The following is a 23,057-nucleotide window of genomic DNA, read 5'->3' on the forward strand; positions in this document are numbered from 1 at the left end:
GGGATTCTGAGAGAATCCTCTCCGGGATTCTGAGAGAATCCTTTCCGGGATTCTGAGAGAATCCTTTCCGGGATTCTGAGAGAATCCTCTCCGGGATTCTGAGAGAATCCTCTCCGGGATTCTGAGAGAATCCTCTCCGGGATTCTGAGAGAATCCTCTCCGGGATTCTGAGAGAATCCTCTCCTGGATTCTGAGAGAATCCTCTCCGGGATTCTGAGAGAATCCTCTCCGGGATTCTGAGAGAATCCTCTCCGGGATTCTGAGAGAATCCTCTCCGGGATTCTGAGAGAATCCTCTCCGGGATTCTGAGAGAATCCTCTCCGGGATTCTGAGAGAATCCTCTCCGGGATTCTGAGAGAATCCTCTCCGGGATTCTGAGAGAATCCTCTCCGGGATTCTGAGAGAATCCTCTCCGGGATTCTGAGAGAATCCTCTCCGGGATTCTGAGAGAATCCTCTCCGGGATTCTGAGAGAATCCTCTCCGGGATTCTGAGAGAATCCTCTCCGGGATTCTGAGAGAATCCTCTCCGGGATTCTGAGAGAATCCTCTCCGGGATTCTGAGAGAATCCTCTCCGGGATTCTGAGAGAATCCTCTCCGGGATTCTGAGAGAATCCTCTCCGGGATTCTGAGAGAATCCTCTCCGGGATTCTGAGAGAATCCTCTCCGGGATTCTGAGAGAATCCTCTCCGGGATTCTGAGAGAATCCTCTCCGGGATTCTGAGAGAATCCTCTCCGGGATTCTGAGAGAATCCTCTCCGGGATTCTGAGAGAATCCTCTCCGGGATTCTGAGAGAATCCTCTCCGGGATTCTGAGAGAATCCTCTCCGGGATTCTGAGAGAATCCTCTCCGGGATTCTGAGAGAATCCTCTCCGGGATTCTGAGAGAATCCTCTCCGGGATTCTGAGAGAATCCTCTCCGGGATTCTGAGAGAATCCTCTCCGGGATTCTGAGAGAATCCTCTCCGGGATTCTGAGAGAATCCTCTCCGGGATTCTGAGAGAATCCTCTCCGGGATTCTGAGAGAATCCTCTCCGGGATTCTGAGAGAATCCTCTCCGGGATTCTGAGAGAATCCTCTCCGGGATTCTGAGAGAATCCTCTCCGGGATTCTGAGAGAATCCTTTCCGGGATTCTGAGAGAATCCTCTCCGGGATTCTGAGAGAATCCTCTCCGGGATTCTGAGAGAATCCTCTCCGGGATTCTGAGAGAATCCTCTCCGGGATTCTGAGAGAATCCTCTCCGAGATTCTGAGAGAATCCTCTCCGGGATTCTGAGAGAATCCTCTCCGGGATTCTGAGAGAATCCTCTCCGGGATTCTGAGAGAATCCTCTCCGGGATTCTGAGAGAATCCTCTCCGGGATTCTGAGAGAATCCTCTCCGGGATTCTGAGAGAATCCTCTCCGGGATTCTGAGAGAATCCTCTCCGGGATTCTGAGAGAATCCTCTCCGGGATTCTGAGAGAATCCTCTCCGGGATTCTGAGAGAATCCTCTCCGGGATTCTGAGAGAATCCTCTCCGGGATTCTGAGAGAATCCTCTCCGGGATTCTGAGAGAATCCTCTCCGGGATTCTGAGAGAATCCTCTCCGGGATTCTGAGAGAATCCTCTCCGGGATTCTGAGAGAATCCTCTCCGGGATTCTGAGAGAATCCTCTCCGGGATTCTGAGAGAATCCTCTCCGGGATTCTGAGAGAATCCTCTCCGGGATTCTGAGAGAATCCTCTCCGGGATTCTGAGAGAATCCTCTCCGGGATTCTGAGAGAATCCTCTCTGGGATTCTGAGAGAATCCTCTCCGGGATTCTGAGAGAATCTTCTCCGGGATTCTGAGAGAATCTTCTCCGGGATTCTGAGAGAATCCTCTCCGGGATTCTGAGAGAATCCTCTCCGGGATTCTGAGAGAATCCTCTCCGGGATTCTGAGAGAATCCTCTCCGGGATTCTGAGAGAATCCTCTCCGGGATTCTGAGAGAATCCTCTCCGGGATTCTGAGAGAATCCTCTCCGGGATTCTGAGAGAATCCTCTCCGGGATTCTGAGAGAATCCTCTCCGGGATTCTGAGAGAATCCTCTCCGGGATTCTGAGAGAATCCTCTCCGGGATTCTGAGAGAATCCTCTCCGGGATTCTGAGAGAATCCTCTCCGGGATTCTGAGAGAATCCTCTCCGGGATTCTGAGAGAATCCTCTCCGGGATTCTGAGAGAATCCTCTCCGGGATTCTGAGAGAATCCTCTCCGGGATTCTGAGAGAATCCTCTCCGGGATTCTGAGAGAATCCTCTCCGGGATTCTGAGAGAATCCTCTCCGGGATTCTGAGAGAATCCTCTCCGGGATTCTGAGAGAATCCTCTCCGGGATTCTGAGAGAATCCTCTCCGGGATTCTGAGAGAATCCTCTCCGGGATTCTGAGAGAATCCTCTCCGGGATTCTGAGAGAATCCTCTCCGGGATTCTGAGAGAATCCTCTCCGGGATTCTGAGAGAATCCTCTCCGGGATTCTGCGAGAATCCTGTCCGGGATTCTGAGAAAATCCGAGAGACGAACTAGCCAAGGGCTGAAAGTCTCTCTAATAAAGACAAATCAATCAATCAATCTGAGAAAATCCTCTCCGGGATTCTAAGAGAATCCTCTCCGGGATTCTAAGAGAATCCTCTCCGGGATTCTGAGAGAATCCTCTCCGGGATTCTGAGAGAATCCTCTCCGGGATTCTGAGAGAATCCTCTCCGGGATTCTGAGAGAATCCTCTCCGGGATTCTGAGAGAATCCTCTCCGGGATTCTGAGAGAATCCTCTCCGGGATTCTGAGAGAATCCTCTCCGGGATTCTGAGAGAATCCTCTCCGGGATTCTGAGAGAATCCTCTCCGGGATTCTGAGAGAATCCTCTCCGGGATTCTGAGAGAATCCTCTCCGGGATTCTGAGAGAATCCTCTCCGGGATTCTGAGAGAATCCTCTCCGGGATTCTGAGAGAATCCTCTCCGGGATTCTGAGAGAATCCTCTCCGGGATTCTGAGAGAATCCTGTCAGGGATTCTGAGAGATCCCTGTCAGGGATTCTGAGAGATCCCTGTCAGGGATTCTGAGAGAATCCTGTCAGGGATTCTGAGAGAATCCTGTCAGGAATTCTGAGAGAATCCTGTCAGGGATTCTGAGAGAATCCTGTCAGGGATCCTGAGAGAATCCTGTCAGGGATTCTGAGAGAATCCTGTCAGGGATTCTGAGAGAATCCTGTCAGGGATTCTGAGAGAATCCTGTCAGGGATTCTGAGAGAATCCTGTCAGGGATTCTGAGAGAATCCTGTCAGGGATTCTGAGAGAATCCTGTCAGGGATTCTGAGAGAATCCTGTCAGGGATTCTGAGAGAATCCTGTCAGGGATTCTGAGAGAATCCTGTCAGGGATTCTGAGAGAATCCTGTCAGGGATTCTGAGAGAATCCTGTCAGGGATTCTGAGAGAATCCTGTCAGGGATTCTGAGAGAATCCTGTCAGGGATTCTGAGAGAATCCTGTCAGGGATTCTGAGAGAATCCTGTCAGGGATTCTGAGAGAATCCTGTCAGGGATTCTGAGAGAATCCTGTCAGGGATTCTGAGAGAATCCTGTCAGGGATTCTGAGAGAATCCTGTCAGGGATTCTGAGAGAATCCTGTCAGGGATTCTGAGAGAATCCTGTCAGGGATTCTGAGAGAATCCTGTCAGGGATTCTGAGAGAATCCTGTCAGGGATTCTGAGAGAATCCTGTCAGGGATTCTGAGAGAATCCTGTCAGGGATTCTGAGAGAATCCTGTCAGGGATTCTGAGAGAATCCTGTCAGGGATTCTGAGAGAATCCTGTCAGGGATTCTGAGAGAATCCTGTCAGGGATTCTGAGAGAATCCTGTCAGGGATTCTGAGAGAATCCTGTCAGGGATTCTGAGAGAATCCTGTCAGGGATTCTGAGAGAATCCTGTCAGGGATTCTGAGAGAATCCTGTCAGGGATTCTGAGAGAATCCTGTCAGGGATTCTGAGAGAATCCTGTCAGGGATTCTGAGAGAATCCTGTCAGGGATTCTGAAAGAATCCTGTCAGGGATTCTGAAAGAATCCTGTCAGGGATTCTGAGAGAATCCTGTCAGGGATTCTGAGAGAACCCTGTCAGGGATTCTGAGAGAATCCTGTCCGTGATTCTGAGAGAATCCTGTCAGGGATTCTGAGAGAATCCTCTCCGGGATTCTGAGAGAATCTTATCCGGGATTCTGAGAGAATCCTCTCCGGGTTTCTGAGAGAATCCTCTCGGGGATTCAGATAGAATCTTCTCCGGGATTCTGAAAGAATCCTGTCAGGGATTCTGAGAGAATCCTCTCCGGGATTCTGAGAGAATCCTGTCATGAATTCTGCGCAAATTCTGTCAGGAATTCTGAGAAAATCCTGTAAAGTATTCTGACAGGTTACTGGGGCAATCCTGTCGCGGATTCTGGGGGAATCCTGTCGAAGATTCTGGCGCAATCTCGTGGAGGATTCTGACAGAATCCTGTGAATGATTTTTAATGAATCCTGTGAAGCATTCTGACAGATTCCTGTTAATGGTTGGTATCGATTTTGCACAATCATAGGAAAGTCTAGAATTTGGAGGTTCCGAAGATACACCAAAGCCGTAAAGCTCATGCTCGCTGCCCTAGTTATCGATCAGCGAGTTCACATCTTGACCTAAGCGCTACTACTTAATCAGCTCTAAACCAGTGTTGGGAATGCTCACTTGCAAGGGTGATACTCACTTGCTTCTATCACAGTCCAGAGGCATGCTATCAGAAATGATGTTTGAAGGACTTTTAGATTGTAGTTTAATCTAAAAGTTTGCCAAACAAAGTAAATAAAGGTCGCGGACGCATACCAAAGTTGTGAGAGAGCTGTGAGTTAGAGGTGAGTAAAATTCGAGTAATTTATACTCTCCTTGTGCTCACAGCTGTCTCACGATTTTTGTATGCGTCTGCGACCTTTACTTTATTCGGCAATTTTTTATATTAAACTACAATCTTAAAGTTTTTCAAACATCATTTTTTGATAGCATGCTTCTGGACTGAGATAGAAGCAAGTGAGTATAACTTTTCACAAGTGAGTATTCCCAACACTGCTCTAAACACAAATTCAATTGCCCTTCTACACCCAACATCCTTCTTTCCTCATCGAAGTAGATTTCCGCGACCAACATCATCCGTTTCACCACGGCGGCAATAATCGGTTCAATTGAAATGGATCCGTTTGGTAAGCTCAAACATTTACGAGCGGGTCGTAATAGTAAAACGCAAATACGGAGACGAAAGCGGATATTTGCTAGGCGCTAAGCAAGTAAGCCCACGAGCAATTGCGATGGCGACGACGGCAGCTAAAGAAAATATTTCACATAAATATCAATCTGTTTCTGAGCTTCGAAACGACACACGAAGTACACCAAGACCCAAGACGACGGCGATGACGACCACCGAAAGCGAGAGGCAATAATAGAAGATGGGGTCATGATGTTTTTGCCCGCCGGGGTGAGGGATTGAGAGCTTTATTTTCCTTTAGATTAGAGTTTATCCGGAAGCTGGGGGTGTTTGAGGTGGTCGTAGGAGGAGTAAAAGCATGATGCTGGAAATAAGATTTGTTTCGATCCGACTTGCAATCGAGAGAAAATTTACAGATAATGTAAAGCCGAAAAGGAATTTGATTTGTGTTACCAATTCTATGGCTTAGTTGGTTGAAGCGCCAGTCTAGGCAATACGGAGTCGTGAGTTCGAAACCCACCAGAATGCGGCATTTTTTTACAAATATATCTCTCAGTTTGTCAGTTAGCAACATTATGTGCTTGCTAACTACAAATTTTCAGCATGTTTTAGACAAACTAGAAAATCTGGTACATGCCAGTAGAGGGCAACAATTTATCATTGTTTTTTATTTCGTCACTAAGGAACAAAATGGTTGATTTGTGACAAAATAAAGGTGACTAGTTTTCAAGGGAAAATGGCTTTAGAGCATTTGTATAGTCCGATACTGTACCTATACTAGATAACATTCGTATCAACCAAGTGCAAACCCACAAAGGAAATCGCATTTGCTCGAAACCAGATTAACGTGCGTTACCCGAAAAGCTTTCAACGCCTTGTCGTCGCAAAACCCACTGTCGTCACAGCAAATCTTGCCGAGAGGACATATGGCCGTCCTTACCACCAATAGCGGTGCCTTTCGAGGTGATATCAGTGCTGCAACAAAATTTATCTCCCGCAAAACACACATGTACGTAAGCCGGCAAAAGCATAGGCATGTCGGCACTAAGATACCAAGATACGACCGCCGCCAGTCAGTCAGTCAGTCAGTGTGCTAATATTGATTTTATGATAATTGAATTTCAGCGTCAGCATTGCTCGGGTGTCGCCGGCGCCATCCAATCCTCTTCGACCACTTCCTCAAGCGGTGCCGAGAAGATCTCGGCGAAAAGATTTATCCTTTCAATTTGGTCGACGATGAGCGCTAGGACCCACCGCCATAGTTATCTCATCACGTGAACGTTGTTCGTTCGCACCTTTGGTGCGCGTCTTACTCCTAATCAAGATAATCTCACCGACAACCCCATTAGACACAGTTCAGCGGATCCTGGCATAGTAGTAGCTATATAAGTTCGCCTCTTTTCAGTGAATGGTTCTTGGCCTCAACGCGCGTGCAGGTACTTCTCGAGTGGTCGTCATCTCAAAAGATTATCTCACTTTTCTGATCAGGAGAAGGGGATCTGCCATTCAGGAAGCTACGGATACTTGTGGTACCGGTGTGATGGTGGGAAATATAGGCTTTCATCGGTTGCTACTGAAACCTTTGAAACCATCTAAGGTCGCGGGAATTGAGGAGGCAGATGGGAAAAGGGGAAATACTTCATTGTCATTTACAGGTAGGTTTACGACTGACGACAACTTTAATTGATTAACATGCAACACTTATCTCGATGAATATCTGTGACCCAATTATGATGGAGTGCTTTAAGTGTGTAAGACGAATGTATAATTTAGTTGCTCCCATCCCAACACGAACTTGTGCAGACTAAGAGGATTCCACGATTTGTGAAGAGCAAGAAATTGCAATCATGTATTCGTTTCACTTTGACTTGTAATCTGATGTACCAGACGTCATTTTTGCAAAAAAAAAAAAAGAATTTCAACAGCACTCTCGGAATCTCGCAAGAATTTTCTTGAAATCCACTCTCAGAATTCTTCATAAGGTTATCTTAAAATCTTTGTCGGGATTTCCTCAGAATCCTGAGCAGCATTTTCTCATGATACTAGTTTAAAATCTCTCAGAATCCTGGAAAGAATTCTCTCAGAATCCTGAGCAAGATTTTTTCAGAATCCTGAGCGGGTTTTCCTTAGAGTCCTAGGCGGAATTTCCTTAGAATCCTGGTCAGGGTTCTCTCAGAATCCTAGGTAGGATTTTCTCAGAATCCTGAGCAGAATTCTCAGAATCCTGGGCAGGATTCTCACAGAATCCTGAGAAGTATTTTCACAGAAGCGTAGACAGGATTTCCTCAGCACCCAAATAAAAAAAAAGTAATTGCTGATTGGTTTTGTTTTATTTTTATTAGGGTTTTATTACAGCAATTATTAAAACTCACAGTATTATGACTACTTTTATGAAAACATTTGATGATATGTTTTATAGTATACTTGAAGGTATCCATAAAGCCAGATTTCAAGAGTAAACAAAACTCTCCAATATGTAAACCTTCTGGCATTTATTATTACCACAATAAAACTTGAAAAAAAAAACTCTCAACAGATGGCGATCCGTTTGATTAGTAACGACATCTATTGGTGAAAAGCAAAGACTACAACACTGCAAAGTTTATTGCGGTCATCATAAAAGTAAAATTGCTTTCGTTTCATTTTCGCTAATTATGGTCTTCGCCATATTAAAAAAATTGCTGACGTGAATTGAAAATAGATAATTTTGCTCAAACAAGCAATGAATTGATAGTTTGCCGCCATTTCCATAACAAGCCCTCATGAATTGGCTTCTTTAACGGTGTTGAGATAATTCGGTATTCTGAATCAGCATGCCAAACTGAGCCGAAATCCAAATTTCCATGAATTTTGGGGTCCGGGAACCTATTTAAAAATCGAATTGAAGTTTGTATGGGAGCGATTTGTCGAATCACCCCTCGTCGCAGCTTGTACTGGGCGGAGCTGTCAAACAGTTGCCCAGCTGTCAAAAGGTGATTTCAAAAAATCTCTTTGAAATTGATTTTAGGTACCAAATCAAAGTTCTAAAAATCTGAAAAAAATCATAGTGACTCAGAAAAAGGTGCTCTTTCGTATAAAATAAAAAAATCAATACATTTTTGAAAATTAAAAAACCCAATTATCTCTCTCAGCTGAGTTTTCTTGTGATTTGAGATAGTTTTACTAAATTAACAAGTAGATTTATTTCACTACAAGATGGTAATATTCACTATTTTCGAAGCGCATTAATTTTATTTTTCTGCAACCCCAATATTTACGGTAGAATTGAACGCGCATAAGCCTACCAACTCAATAACTACTAAAATATTACTTTGAAATGATCGCTTTCTACTTATGAATAATGTATCCTCCTGAACTTTACGTGCCATCGAAGAAGCTTCTCTGCATCTTGAGCTGTCGTAGTTTTTGTTGAAAAGAAAAACAACAACAATCATCATAACCTTTTTTCGAGAAAGGAAAAAAAAAAAATTAGGTTTAAAAACAGTTTTATTCCTACTCTTAATGTGGTTTGCAAAACCTCTCCGAGAGCGGTCTACTTAACCGGAAGATGCTCTTGAAGAGGTTATCAAGAGGTTTTGATGTATAAATCAGTTTTATAGCAAATTTTATAAAATAGGCTATGAAGATCTCTTATAGAGCCGAACAAAATTTGAAATGTCACTTGGGAATCCTGGGCTGGATTCTGTCAGATTCCTGGACCGGATTCTGTCAGAATCTTCGGCAAGATTTTCTCAGAATCAAGAGCAGGATTCTCTCAGAATCCCTGACAGGATTCTCTCAGAATCCCTGACAGGATTCTCAAAGAATCCTGACAGGATTCTCTCAGAATCCCTGACAGGATTCTCTCAGAATCCCTGACAGGATTCTCTCAGAATCCCTGACAGGATTCTCTCAGAATCCCTGACAGGATTCTCTCCGAATCCCTGACAGGATTCTCTCAGAATCCCTGACAGGATTCTCTCCGAATCCCTGACAGGATTCTCTCCGAATCCCTGACAGGATTCTCTCCGAATCCCTGACAGGATTCTCTCCGAATCCCTGACAGGATTCTCTCCGAATCCCTGACAGGATTCTCTCCGAATCCCTGACAGGATTCTCTCCGAATCCCTGACAGGATTCTCTCCGAATCCCTGACAGGATTCTCTCCGAATCCCTGACAGGATTCTCTCCGAATCCCTGACAGGATTCTCTCCGAATCCCTGACAGGATTCTCTCCGAATCCCTGACAGGATTCTCTCCGAATCCCTGACAGGATTCTCTCCGAATCCCTGACAGGATTCTCTCCGAATCCCTGACAGGATTCTCTCCGAATCCCTGACAGGATTCTCTCCGAATCCCTGACAGGATTCTCTCCGAATCCCTGACAGGATTCTCTCCGAATCCCTGACAGGATTCTCTCCGAATCCCTGACAGGATTCTCTCCGAATCCCTGACAGGATTCTCTCCGAATCCCTGACAGGATTCTCTCCGAATCCCTGACAGGATTCTCTCCGAATCCCTGACAGGATTCTCTCCGAATCCCTGACAGGATTCTCTCCGAATCCCTGACAGGATTCTCTCCGAATCCCTGACAGGATTCTCTCCGAATCCCTGACAGGATTCTCTCCGAATCCCTGACAGGATTCTCTTCAAATCCCTGACAGGATTCTCTCCGAATCCCTGACAGGATTCTCTCCGAATCCCTGACAGGATTCTCTCCGAATCCCTGACAGGATTCTCTCCGAATCCCTGACAGGATTCTCTCCGAATCCCTGACAGGATTCTCTCCGAATCCCTGACAGGATTCTCTCCGAATCCCTGACAGGATTCTCTTCGAATCCCTGACAGGATTCTCTCCGAATCCCTGACAGGATTCTCTCCGAATCCCTGATAGGATTCTCTCCGAATCCCTGACAGGATTCTCTCCGAATCCCTGACAGGATTCTCTCCGAATCCCTGACAGGATTCTCTCCGAATCCCTGAAAGGATTCTCTCCGAATCCCTGACAGGATTCTCTCCGAATCCCTGACAGGATTCTCTCCGAATCCCTGACAGGATTCTCTCCGAATCCCTGACAGGATTCTCTCCGAATCCCTGACAGGATTCTCTCCGAATCCCTGACAGGATTCTCTCCGAATCCCTGACAGGATTCTCTCCGAATCCCTGACAGGATTCTCTCCGAATCCCTGACAGGATTCTCTCCGAATCCCTGACAGGATTCTCTCCAAATTCTTGACAGGATTCTCTCCGAATCCTTGACAGGATTCTCTCCGAATCCTTGACAGGATTCTCTCCGAATCCTTGACAGGATTCTCTCCGAATCCTGGACAGGATTCTCTCCGAATCCTGGACAGGATTCTCTCCGAATCCTGGACAGGATTCTCTCCGAATCCTGGACAGGATTCTCTCCGCAGGATTCTCTCCGAATCCTGGACAGGATTCTCTCAGAATTCACGGGGGGATTTTCTCAGAACCCTCGACAAGAATCACAAATTATGTAAGAATCTTTGTCGGGACTCTCTCAGAATTCTCGTCAGAACTTGCTCAGAATCTTTGTAAGGTTTCTCTCAGAATCCTCGACAGGAATCACTCAGTATCCTCAACAGGATTATCTTAGTATATTCGACAAGATTCTCTGAAAATCCTCGACAGGATTCTACCAGAATCCTTAAAATTCGATAAACGATTCTCTCACAATCCTGAACAGGATTCTCTTCAAATATAATATCCTGAACAGGATTGTCTTTGAATCTAGGTTTCGATCAGAATTTTGGACAGGATAACTTTCGAATCCTGAACGCGATTATATCTGATTCCTGGACAGGACTGCTTTAGAATCCTCGATAGGGTCTTTAAGAATTGTTGTTAGTGTTTTATTTTAGACAGGATTCTTGCAGAGAGAATTTTGTACAGGATATTCTCAGAATTATCGACAGGATCACCTGATTGATCGGAGATGTGTACATGAAAATACGTGAAAACGGCTGTTTTCAATCCTTTTCATTTGGTTTGAATAGCATGGAATGCGTGCGGAGGGGTTGTTAATTGAAATTAATTTCTGACGAACTGAACTTGGTCCAGCTGCCCTAAAAAGCCAGTGAGCAGTTTTGGGTGGCTCACCGGTGGGTTCATCAATTTTCATTAGACACTCCCCCTACCAGAGAGAAAGAACATCTGTTGCTTTTGGACTTGTGTTTGCCCATTATCCTGGCGAACAGCAATTTCGTTACGATCCGTGTTTTAGGAATGTGAAATAACGCAGACCAAACCCATTCATCAAGGGACGATCCGAGCGACGAGTGGGATGATGGAGGGGGGAGGAGGCAATCTACAGGTAGGATTTAGAGAAAACAACAACCACCCTGTCCGAAGTGCGAGTATGTGTGTTATAACCGTGTCCTGGCGAGGATTAAATTAGGAATCTAATTTGTCTTCCGACCGTCAACTGGGTGCTATGAGACGATGATGGATGATTTTCTAAATTGACGCTGCCGCCACCATCACCACCATATACAGGAGCGATTGCTCCCGAAATACCGCTTCCACATGATTTATCTATTTTGGGGAGCCCATAACCCACGCTGGTTGCCAGCAATTCGGTTGATCTCATTAAACTGTACCAACCCCACACAGTTGAATGGAAAAATATTTAAATAATTTCAATTAACACCAACACCGCAAACCCTTATTTGTCTGTCAATGACGATAATTTTCAGTTAATTACAAAATGTTATTGGTCGAATTCTGATTCGATGTAAACTATTTAATCATATGGATGTCATGCTTTATTACTGTTCACAGAAAGTTGCTTCAAAAGGTTAATAGAACTTTGTTTGAGCTTCAAGCAGGACTCACATTCGAAATAATTCTTTTGACAGTTTTTTTTTGCTCATACATAACCGACTAACCGACAGCATATCGATTGAATCATCCCACAATCAAATAGTCACAATCGAATTACCTCCGGCAGGGTAATTTTCACTGCACGCTAAATAGTTGCCCCGATGCGACGAATGTCATTGTCGGTCTCATAAAAATGCCTCCGATTTTAATTAACTTCGGTTCTCGCGCAGCCACCCGATTGTCCAGCACAGAGGAACAGAATAAAAATGTGATTGGTATGATTCGAACCGATCGGGGGCAGTTATTTTATCTCTGAGCATGATACGTAAATTGACAGCTGTGGAATGTGCAACTCGTTTATGATGGAGTTTTCGCGGAACGTACGAGTGGGGTTGATGTGCACAGCTGGAATTAACACTTCATTATTGAGTAGGTTTGTTCGATTACCATGAACAAGGGGCATTTTTGTGTGAGTATTCTGTCAAGGTTCCGCAGAATCCTACTGGTGATTCCGACAACGTCAAATTGCACAGCTTATTACGACAAACTCAAACTGAAAACGCCCCATAGAAAATCAAAAAGAGATCCTGATCCTAGTCAGGATCCCAAGAAATACCAAGTCCAGATTTCAAAAGAATCCTAAGATTCCTGAAGAATCACAGTCAGGATTCTGAGAAAATCTTTGTAAGGTTTCTATTTTTTATGAATTCAATATTTTTTCAAAAATTTTAAAATAAAAAGCTACCGGAATCTTGAAATGATTCTCTCGGAATCCCAACTAGGATTCTGTAGGATTGTAATTCTAACTAGCATTCTTTTCTAATCCTGTCCGGAATACTACTGGAACTTTGGCTATATTTTTTTAATATTATTGGCAAATTATCAGAAATTTTCGATTTTTTACAAAAACTGGAATCCTGGGTAGAATTATCTTGGAATCCCGACTGGCATTCATCAGTAATCTTAGGATTATCCCGAAATCCTCACTAAGAATCTCGCATTATTCATTCCAGAACACTCATAAGGCCATCCCTGTTTCTGCAAAATTTGGAAATTCAAAGAACCAAAATATGATTTGGTTCGGACGGGAAAAGGCTAGGGCCCATATAGCCGAGGCGGTAAACGCACGGGTATTCAGCATGAGGGTGACGGGTTCGATTCCCGGTCGGTCCAGGATCTTTTCGTAAAGGAAATTTCCTTGATTTCCTTGGGCATAGAGTATCTTCGTGCCTGCCACACGATATACACATGCAAAATGGTCATTGGCAGAGGAAGCTCTCAGTTAATAACTGTGGAAGTGCTCATAGAACACTAAGCTGAGAAGCAGGCTTTGTCCCAGTGAGGACGTTATGCCAAGAAGAGGAGAGGAGGGAAAAGGCTATCCTCATAACAGCGGTACAGAACTGAACCACCTGCTCGCCTAATGCTGATGTTAATGCTAAGTTGATTAAGTTGTTATTCAAACAAACAAAACAAATCATCAATATGGTCTTGCAGAAATGTCTTTTTATGATATGATGGTATTTGGTATTTTGCCCATTATGACTTAAAAGCTTATAATTTAATATTAAAGATTGATAACTTAAAAATAACTGATTCCCTTCTGCTCAGTATAAACCACCTATACAGGTCGATACATAACCTGTGCATTGGTATCTGCAGCATCCCAGTCCGCCTCTTTCGATTCTGCAACATTGAAACCCCAATCTGCTAAATGATACTAATCTCCATCCAGCGTCCGAAAATTTCTTTCATTCCTAATTTACAAATCGGCAAAAATCTATCCTCTTCAGCAATAATGGGTTTGTTACCTAATTGACGGCTCGTTCTGTTTGTTCAATGTTCTCCTTCCGACCTTTTAGTAGCAGCATCATTTTTTAAAGCGAGTTTCCTCATGTGTGTCGAAACATATGTAGTAGGAGCGACGGCGCACCTTTCACGCGCTGTGCTGTGCTGGGATGATCCCTTTCAGACTACTTATAAGCCTGACCCCATCTTCCCCATTTTCGATTCGGTACCGCACTCGGTCAGTTGTGAATCAAACCACAGCCTGCACGGACGACCCTTCAAACCGAAGAAGGTCACACCTATCTTACTACCCGGTTCGAATTCCCTTGTGGCTGGACGAGAAATCACGTTCCGCAAACAGTCCTTCCACAGTCGTCGGCTTCTTTTTCCAATTGGGCAGTTATTAGCAGGTATCTGTCGGCATATCCGGCCAATATGCGATACAGGATCGAACATAAGAACATAAGAACATAAGAACAAAAGAACATAAGAACATAAGAACATAAGAACATAAGAACATAAGAACATAAGAACATAAGAACATAAGAACATAAGAACATAAGAACATAAGAACATAAGAACATAAGAACATAAGAACATAAGAACATAAGAACATAAGAACATAAGAACATAAGAACATAAGAACATAAGAACATAAGAACATAAGAACATAAGAACATAAGAACATAAGAACATAAGAACATAAGAACATAAGAACATAAGAACATAAGAACATAAGAACATAAGAACATAAGAACATAAGAACATAAGAACATAAGAACATAAGAACATAAGAACATAAGAACATAAGAACATAAGAACATAAGAACATAAGAACATAAGAACATAAGAACATAAGAACATAAGAATATAAGAACATAAGAACATAAGAACATAAGAACATAAGAACATAAGAACATAGGAACATAAGAACATAAGAACATAAGAACATAAGAACATAAGAACATCAGAACATAAGAACATAAGAACATAAGAACATAAGAACATAAGAACATTAGAACATAAGAACATAAGAACAAAAGAACATAAGAACATAAGAACATAAGAACATAAGAACATAAGAACATAAGAACATAAGAACATAAGAACATAAGAACATAAGAACATAAGAACATAAGAACATAAGAACATAAGAACATAAGAACATAAGAACATAAGAACATAAGAACATAAGAACATAAGAACATAAGAACATAAGAACATAAGAACATAAGAACATAAGAACATAAGAACATAAGAACATAAGAACATAAGAACATAAGAACATAAGAACATAAGAACATAAGAACATAAGAACATAAGAACATAAGAACATAAGAACATAAGAACATAAGAACATAAGAACATAAGAACATAAGAACATAAGAACATAAGAACATAAGAACATAAGAACATAAGAACATAAGAACATAAGAACATAAGAACATAAGAACATAAGAACATAAGAACATAAGAACATAAGAACATAAGAACATAAGAACATAAGAACATAAGAACATAAGAACATAAGATCATAAGATCATAAGATCATAAGAACATAAGAACATAAGAACATAAGAACATAAGAACATAAGAACATAAGAACATAAGAACATAAGAACATAAGAACATAAGAACATAAGAACATAAGAACATAAGAACATAAGAACATAAGAACATAAGAACATAAGAACATAAGAACATAAGAACATAAGAACATAAGAACATAAGAACATAAGAACATAAGAACATAAGAACATAAGAACATAAGAACATAAAAACATAAGAACATAAGAACATAAGAACATAAGAACATAAGAACATAAGAACATAAGAACATAAGAACATAAGAACATAAGAACATAAGAACATAAGAACATAAGAACATAAGAACATAAGAACATAAGAACATAAGAACATAAGAACATAAGAACATAAGAACATAAGAACATAAGAACATAAGAACATAAGAACATAAGAACATAAGAACATAAGAACATAAGAACATAAGAACATAAGAACATAAGAACATAAGAACATAAGAACATAAGAACATAAGAACATAAGAACATAAGAACATAAGAACATAAGAACATAAGAACATAAGAACATAAGAACATAAGAACATAAGAACATAAGAACATAAGAACATAAGAACATAAGAACATAAGAACATAAGAACATAAGAACATAAGAACATAAGAACATAAGAACATAAGAACATAAGAACATAAGAACATAAGAACATAAGAACATAAGAACATAAGAACATAAGAACATAAGAACATAAGAACATAAGAACATAAGAACATAAGAACATAAGAACATAAGAACATAAGAACATAAGAACATAAGAACATAAGAACATAAGAACATAAGAACATAAGAACATAAGAACATAAGAACATAAGAACATAAGAACATAAGAACATAAGAACATAAGAACATAAGAACATAAGAACATAAGAACATAAGAACATAAGAACATAAGAACATAAGAACATAAGAACATAAGAACATAAGAACATAAGAACATAAGAACACGGAGCTTGAAGAAATGCGCAGAAAAGGGGAGAAGTCCTGCCGCTGCTTGGTTCTTCTGCTTTCAACCTCCGAAAGTGGCATTCCAATCATCCAGCGATTCTGAAGAACATTCCACGTTACCTGCATGAAGAGCTAGAGTCGTTGGATATTGACACGTCAGCTACAATAAAGACCCTCGGATTATTTTGGGAGCCAATGACATTCTTGAATTGGTTCAAAACACCACGTTGGAACCCGAAGCTTCCAGTAACACAGCGTATCGTACGTTTGATTCCACGCGTGTATTCCATCCGTATGACGTAGTAGGGCCAGTGATCGTGCATGCGAAGATGTTTCTCTAAAGGCTTTGGAAACGAAAGTATTCTTGGGACCAACCGTTGCAATCACAGTGGCTCGAGTTCCGAACGCACTTGGATCGAGTCGATGTAGTTCTCGTACCCCTACTGGGTCGCATTCCGGATAATGTGTTATCATGTGGACTTCACGGATTCCGTGACGCCTCGGAAAAGGCTTACGGAGCAGCAATATGCAGATCCTAGAGAGTATCCAGATCACGGCGAAAGACCGACTCGACCATCGATAAGTGTTGGCTTTCATCCCATCTCTTCAGATGGCAAGCATTTGTCTCCAACAAAGTGTCCGAGATTCAGCACATTACTCGATGAGGTGTTGAGAATCCGGCGGACGTAATATCTTGAGGTGTAACACTGCTGAGGCTTGCCGAATGTTCAGTCTGGTGGAATGGATCGACGTGGCTCCAGGCAGACCCGAGTGCTTGGCCGATGATGCGTAGCAGTTCGGAACATCCGTTTGATTCCTTAACATTGGAAGAAAACCGCTATAGTTCGATCAACTGCCTGCATACTTCGTTTTGTCGAGAACAGCAAAACTATAAATCGCACCTTAAAACGAAGTGTTGATGCTCTGAACGCTCTAGAAAAGCTGGTGTAGTAGGACTGTTTCCCTGGGTAATTTGTAAACATACTTCGAATGAGTGTAATCAGTTTCGTACCTTTTAATTCCGCCCTATGTGGCTTATCCTTTGACAGATACGCGTATTTCGACTACCACTTGTAATCTTCCTCATTGTAATCTTTCTCAGTGTCAGTTATACACTGGTCAGTGGATAACTGACACTGAGGAAGATTACAAGTGGTAGTCGAAATACGCGTATCTGTCAAAGGATAAGCCACATAGGGCGGAATTAAAAGGTACGAAACTGATTACACTCATTCGAAGAGGGTATTCTGCTTAGAGTGTTCGATAAGTTGGTACAAGATTGTAAAAATAGTTCGAGATGACACACGAAAGATCCGTGTCTCCGAGATGGACTAACACGTGATAGAGGAAGACTTCGCCATACTTCAGTGTCGTTCAACAGAAAGCATCCGATATTGCTGGACAGCAATCAACCGTTGACGAAGCTATTAATGGTTGACTATCTCTGTGGTGGCTCCACGGAGGAGCGCAGCTGATACAGACTTGTATGTAGAAGAGGTTCTGGTCGCTATCTTTTTCCATTCTTCTAAACCATGGGGGGGTAATCTGCTTAACAGATACCCGGACAGAAGTAGTAGGGCTAAGGACCGTCTTCTACAAAAATTATAAAGTGAAATCCAGGACTACGCTTTCCTTGACAACATTCCCATGGTCGCCATTTGTCTCTCCGGAACTACCCAGGGGCTAGTGCTCATCGCACCGTCAAGGTTAGTTGCGTATCCTGCAGCAACGTTGACGACTCGCTTTGGGAAGTCTACCAAGGTAGCATGCTGATTGCTGGTGCTTAGCTAGTTTCCCGAGTGGTCCTCACCACTTCCTTTATCTTCGCAAGACTCTTAAGTTACGTGTCTCCTCAGTACTCAGTCCAATGTCTCTTCAGTAACCCCGTGTCTCGGATTATAGCCGTGTTTATCTTTGACAGTCATCGTGTTGTCCGATACCACAGCTTCCAGTGGAGAGTTCCAATTCTACCAAGCGCATGACAACAGTGCAGTGATTCAGCGTCTTCGTGATGCGAACATCCTCATCAGTGACCAGCCGTAGGAGGACACCAGGGATGCCATATATACAGATTTATCTGTATTATACAGGTTTTTGAGCATCGGTACAGATAGCGTTTGTATGAAATACAGATTTTCTATTTGTATGGGTTACAGATTTCCCGCCCAAATTTTGTATGGGATACAGATTTTTGGATGAGTGATACAGAAAATCATCTGACATCTCTGGAGGACACACCTATCCTGTCCAGTCATAGAACAATTGCAAAAGTACATACATAGTGTGTAGATGTAGAGTAAGAGACGAAGCTGACATATGACTCATCGATCGAAAAGACACAGATTGAGTGTAAGTCGTGAAGATAGGGATCGATTCTCGGCAGCTGAGTGCTAAAGCGGGTAACATTCATGTCTGCGCCGTGGAATGGGGAAGGCGTAGAACCTGCTATAGAAAAGTATCTTTAGTCGGAACGGAGCGGGTTACTTATTGTAGTCCTGACCTAACAAGTAGTTCTAACTGGAGCGTAGATACACCCCGTCCAGGAGTTGGTGCCTACTACCTATGAGGACTTCGTGGAAACAACAGGCTTACTGGTGACTCAAGCGATTGCGGATCTGCGCCGCGGATGCTTTAGCTATCAGAAGGTCGGCTCCAGAGGCACACGGACAAGCAAAAAGCCCTGCTTTAAGGGTATCTGCCAGAGTACCAATACGAACCCGTGTTGTGATGCCTACAGGATCCTGATGGCCAAGACAAGATGTGTCATGGCTCTTATGGAGCAGTCTTCAGATATGTAGGAGGGGATAATCGACGGATCGTTTTCGGCTCTGTGCACCACCATGGGTACTCAGCTCATCATTGCAAGTAATAGTAGTAGATCATTGAGGGGCTTTTCCAAAGTCATGGTTCTAGTCCTTGGCCTCCTTTTGAAGGACAGCTGGGGACCCGGGCTGGCGAAGAGGAGTGGGTCACCGATGAAGAACTCGCGGTGATATCAATATCTTTTAGTATTGGTAAGGCCCCAGATCCGCAGGGAATTCCAAATTTGGTTTTAAAAGGAGATATTCCAGAGTCTCCCGGGATGTTCAGATCTGATATGCAGGAATGTCTGGATGATGGAGTATTCCCCAGAGGTTTGGAAGCGGCAGAGCCTGGTTATATTATCAAAGACCGGGAAACCACCCGGAGATTCACCGGCATATAAACCAATATGCTTGACACGGCTGGAAAGGAGCTCGAAAAGGTTATCCCGTACAGAATGTTGAGGCATACGGAGGTTATAAATGGTATCTCGAGTAACCAGTTCCGCTTCCGGAAGGAGATGCCGACCGTAGACGCTATCTTGTACGTTATTAAGATCGCCGAGAAAGCGCTCCAGCGAAGGAGGGGGGGATTCGCTACTGTGTAGTAGTGACTCTGGATGTGAGGAACGCGGCGGCTGTTGCTAATGCGCTGCAGTGTCTGGGGATACCCGGGTACCTGTACAAGACTTTCGGAAGTTACTCCCGGAATCGAGTATTAGACTGCGATACAGAGGTGGGTCGGAAGTGCTTTCACATAACCTTAGGAGTCCCTCAAGGTTTCATTCTGGGTCCGGTGTTAAGGAATTCCATGTTCAACGAGGCTTACCTTACCTTACCGGTCAGGCTAAGGCCGGGGTGGCCTCTGCTGTACATAGTAGCCGCCTCCATTCCACTCGGTCCATGGTTGCTTGTCTCCAGTTCCGCACTCTGCGTAGGGTCCGCAGATCGTCCTCCACTTGGTCGATCCACCTAGCTCGCTGCGCTCCACGTCTTCTTGTACCGGTCGGATGACTCTCGAGAACCATTTTAGTCGGGTTGCTATCCGACATCCTGATGACGTGACCCGCCCACCGTAGCCTCCCGATTTTCGCGGTATGGACGATGGTTGGTTCTCTCAGCAGCTGATGCAGCTCGTGGTTCATTCGCCTTCTCCAAGTCCCGTCTTCCATCTGCACTCCGCCGTAGATGGTACGCAACACCTTCCGTTCGAAAACTCCAAGGGCGCGTTGGTCCTCTGCACGTAGGGTCCATGTTTCGTGCCCATAGAGGACGACCGGTCTAATCAGCGTTTTGTAGATGGTTAACTTCGTGTTACGGCGAACTTTATTCGATCGTAGAGTTCTGCGGAGTCCAAAGTAAGAACGATTTCCTGCCACAATGCGCCTCTGAATTTCTCTGCTGGTGTCGTTGTCGGCGGTCACCAGTGAGCCCAAGTACACGAATTCTTCAACCGCCTCGATTTCATCACCGTCGATATGAATTCGGGGTGGCGGGCGCGGTGATTCCTCCCTGGAGCCCTTTGCCAGCATGTACTTTGTCTTCGACACATTAATGACTAGTCCGATTCGCCTGGCTTCACTCTTTAAGCGGATGTACGTTTCCGCCATCGTCTCAAATTTACGAGCAATAATATCAATATCATCGGCGAAACCAAGCAGCTGAACGGATTTCGTGAAAATCGTCCCACTCGTGTTTATCCCCGCTCTTCTTATTACACCCTCCAAAGCAATGTTGAACAGCAAGCACGAAAGACCATCACCTTGCCGTAGCCCTCTGCGAGATTCGAAGGGACTCGAGAGTGTCCCTGATACTCGAACTACGCACATCACTCGATCCATCGTCGCCTTGATCAACCGTATCAGTTTATCCGGGAATCCGTATTCGTGCATAATCTGCCATAGCTGTTCTCGATCGATTGTATCATACGCCGATTTGAAATCGATGAACAAGTGATGTGTGGGCACGTTGTATTCGCGGCATTTCTGCAACACCTGGCGGATGGCGAACATCTGGTCCGTTGTAGCGCGTTCACCCATAAATCCAGCCTGATATTGCCCCACGAACTCTCTTGCAATCGGTGATAGACGGCGGCATAAGATTTGAGAGAGTATCTTGTAGGCAGCGCTCAGTAGTGTGATCGCGCGGTAATTCCCGCAATCCAACTTGTCGCCCTTTTTGTAGATGGGACACACGATACCTTCCATCCATTCCTCCGGTAGTACTTCCTCCTCCCAAATCTTGGTAATGACCCAGTGTAGTGCTCTCACCAGTGCTTCTCCACCGTATTTTAGAAGCTCGCTTGGTAGTTGATCTGCTCCAGCGGCTTTGTTGTTTTTCAACCGGCCAACCTCCTCCTCAATCTCTTGAAGGTCAGGGGCCGGAAGTCTTTCGTCCTGTGCACATACTCCTAGATCTGTTACCACGCCACCTTCGGTACTTGCAACGTCGCCATTGAGGTGCTCATCGTAATGCTGCCGCCACCTCTCGACCACCTCACGCTCGCTCGTGAGAATATTCCCGTGATTATCTCGGCACATGTCGGCTTGTGGCACAAAGCATCTGCGCGAGCGGTTCAACTTCTCGTAGAACTTTCGTGTGTCCTTAGCGCGGTACAGCTCTTCCATCGCTTCGCGATCTCGTTCTTCCTGCTGGCGCTTCTTCATCCGGAAGACTGAGTTCTGCCTGTTCCGCGCCTGTTTGTAACGTGCCTCATTCGCTCTCGTACGGTGTTGCAGCATTCTCGCCCATGCTGCATTCTTCTCGTTTTTCAACTGTTCACATTCGCCGTCGTACCAGTCGTTTCTGTGATTCGGAGTCGCGAAGCCTAGTGCTGTAGCCGAGGTACTACCTATGGCGGATCGGATGTCCCTCCAGCCATCTTCAAGTGTAGCTGCGCCAAGCTGCTCTTCCGTTGGTAGGGCCACTGCTAACTGCTGCGCGTAGTCTTGAGCCACTTCTACGTTACGAAGTTGCTCGATGTTGAGCCGCGGCGTTCGACTTCGACGCGTGGTGATAACTGTCGAAAGTTTTGAGCGCATGCATACAGCGACTAAGTAGTGATCCGAATCTATATTCGCACTGCGGTATGTGCGGACGTTGGTTATATCCGAGAAGAATTTACCGTCGATTAGAACGTGGTCGATTTGATTTTCTGTTTGTTGGTCGGGTGATCTCCAGGTGGCTTTGTGGATATCTTTGCGGGGGAAGAAGGTGCTTCGGACTACCATACCACGGGAGGCTGCAAAGTTTACGCATCGCTGGCCGTTATCATTCGATACGGCGTGCAGGCTATTTCGCCCGATTACCGGTCTGTACATTTCCTCCCTTCCTACCTGCGCGTTCATGTCGCCGACAACGATTTTCACGTCACGCGGCGAGCACCCATCGTATGTTTGCTCTAACTGCGCGTAGAACGCTTCTTTCTCGTCATCGGGTCTCCCTTCGTGTGGGCAGTGGACGTTGATGATGCTGTAGTTGAAGAAACGGCCCTTAACTCTCAACATGCACATCCTTGCGTTGATCGGCTGCCACCCGATCACACGTTGTCGCATCTTGCCCAACACTATAAATCCTGTTCCCAGTTCATTGGTGGTGCCACAGCTTTGGTAGAAAGTAGCCGCTCGATGCCCGCTTTTCCACACTTTCTGTCCAGTCCAACAAAGTTCCTGCAACGCCACGATGTCGAAGTTGCGGGGATGTAGTTCGTCGTAGATTATCCTGTCACATCCTGCGAAACCTAGTGACTTGCAATTCCATGTTCCAAGTTTCCAATCGTAGTCCTTATTTCGTCGCGTGGGTCTTTGCCGATTGTATCGAGTCGTATTTTCTCCTATGTTATTCGCAATGGGGATTTTTACGGGTGGCTTATTGGGC

The 23,057-nt window shown here is 44.2% G+C and overlaps 1 protein-coding gene across 2 annotated transcripts in view; it reads left to right on the plus strand.

Moving 5' to 3' along the window:
- Positions 1-23,057, plus strand: part of LOC109417328 (uncharacterized protein DDB_G0283357-like) — a 1,264,336-nt gene that overhangs the window by 463,515 nt on the left and 777,764 nt on the right. The gene's annotated exons all lie outside the window — the stretch shown is intronic.

The sequence above is a fragment of the Aedes albopictus genome, chromosome 1 (genome assembly GCF_035046485.1).
Source record: "Aedes albopictus strain Foshan chromosome 1, AalbF5, whole genome shotgun sequence".
NCBI lineage: Eukaryota > Metazoa > Arthropoda > Insecta > Diptera > Culicidae > Aedes > Aedes albopictus.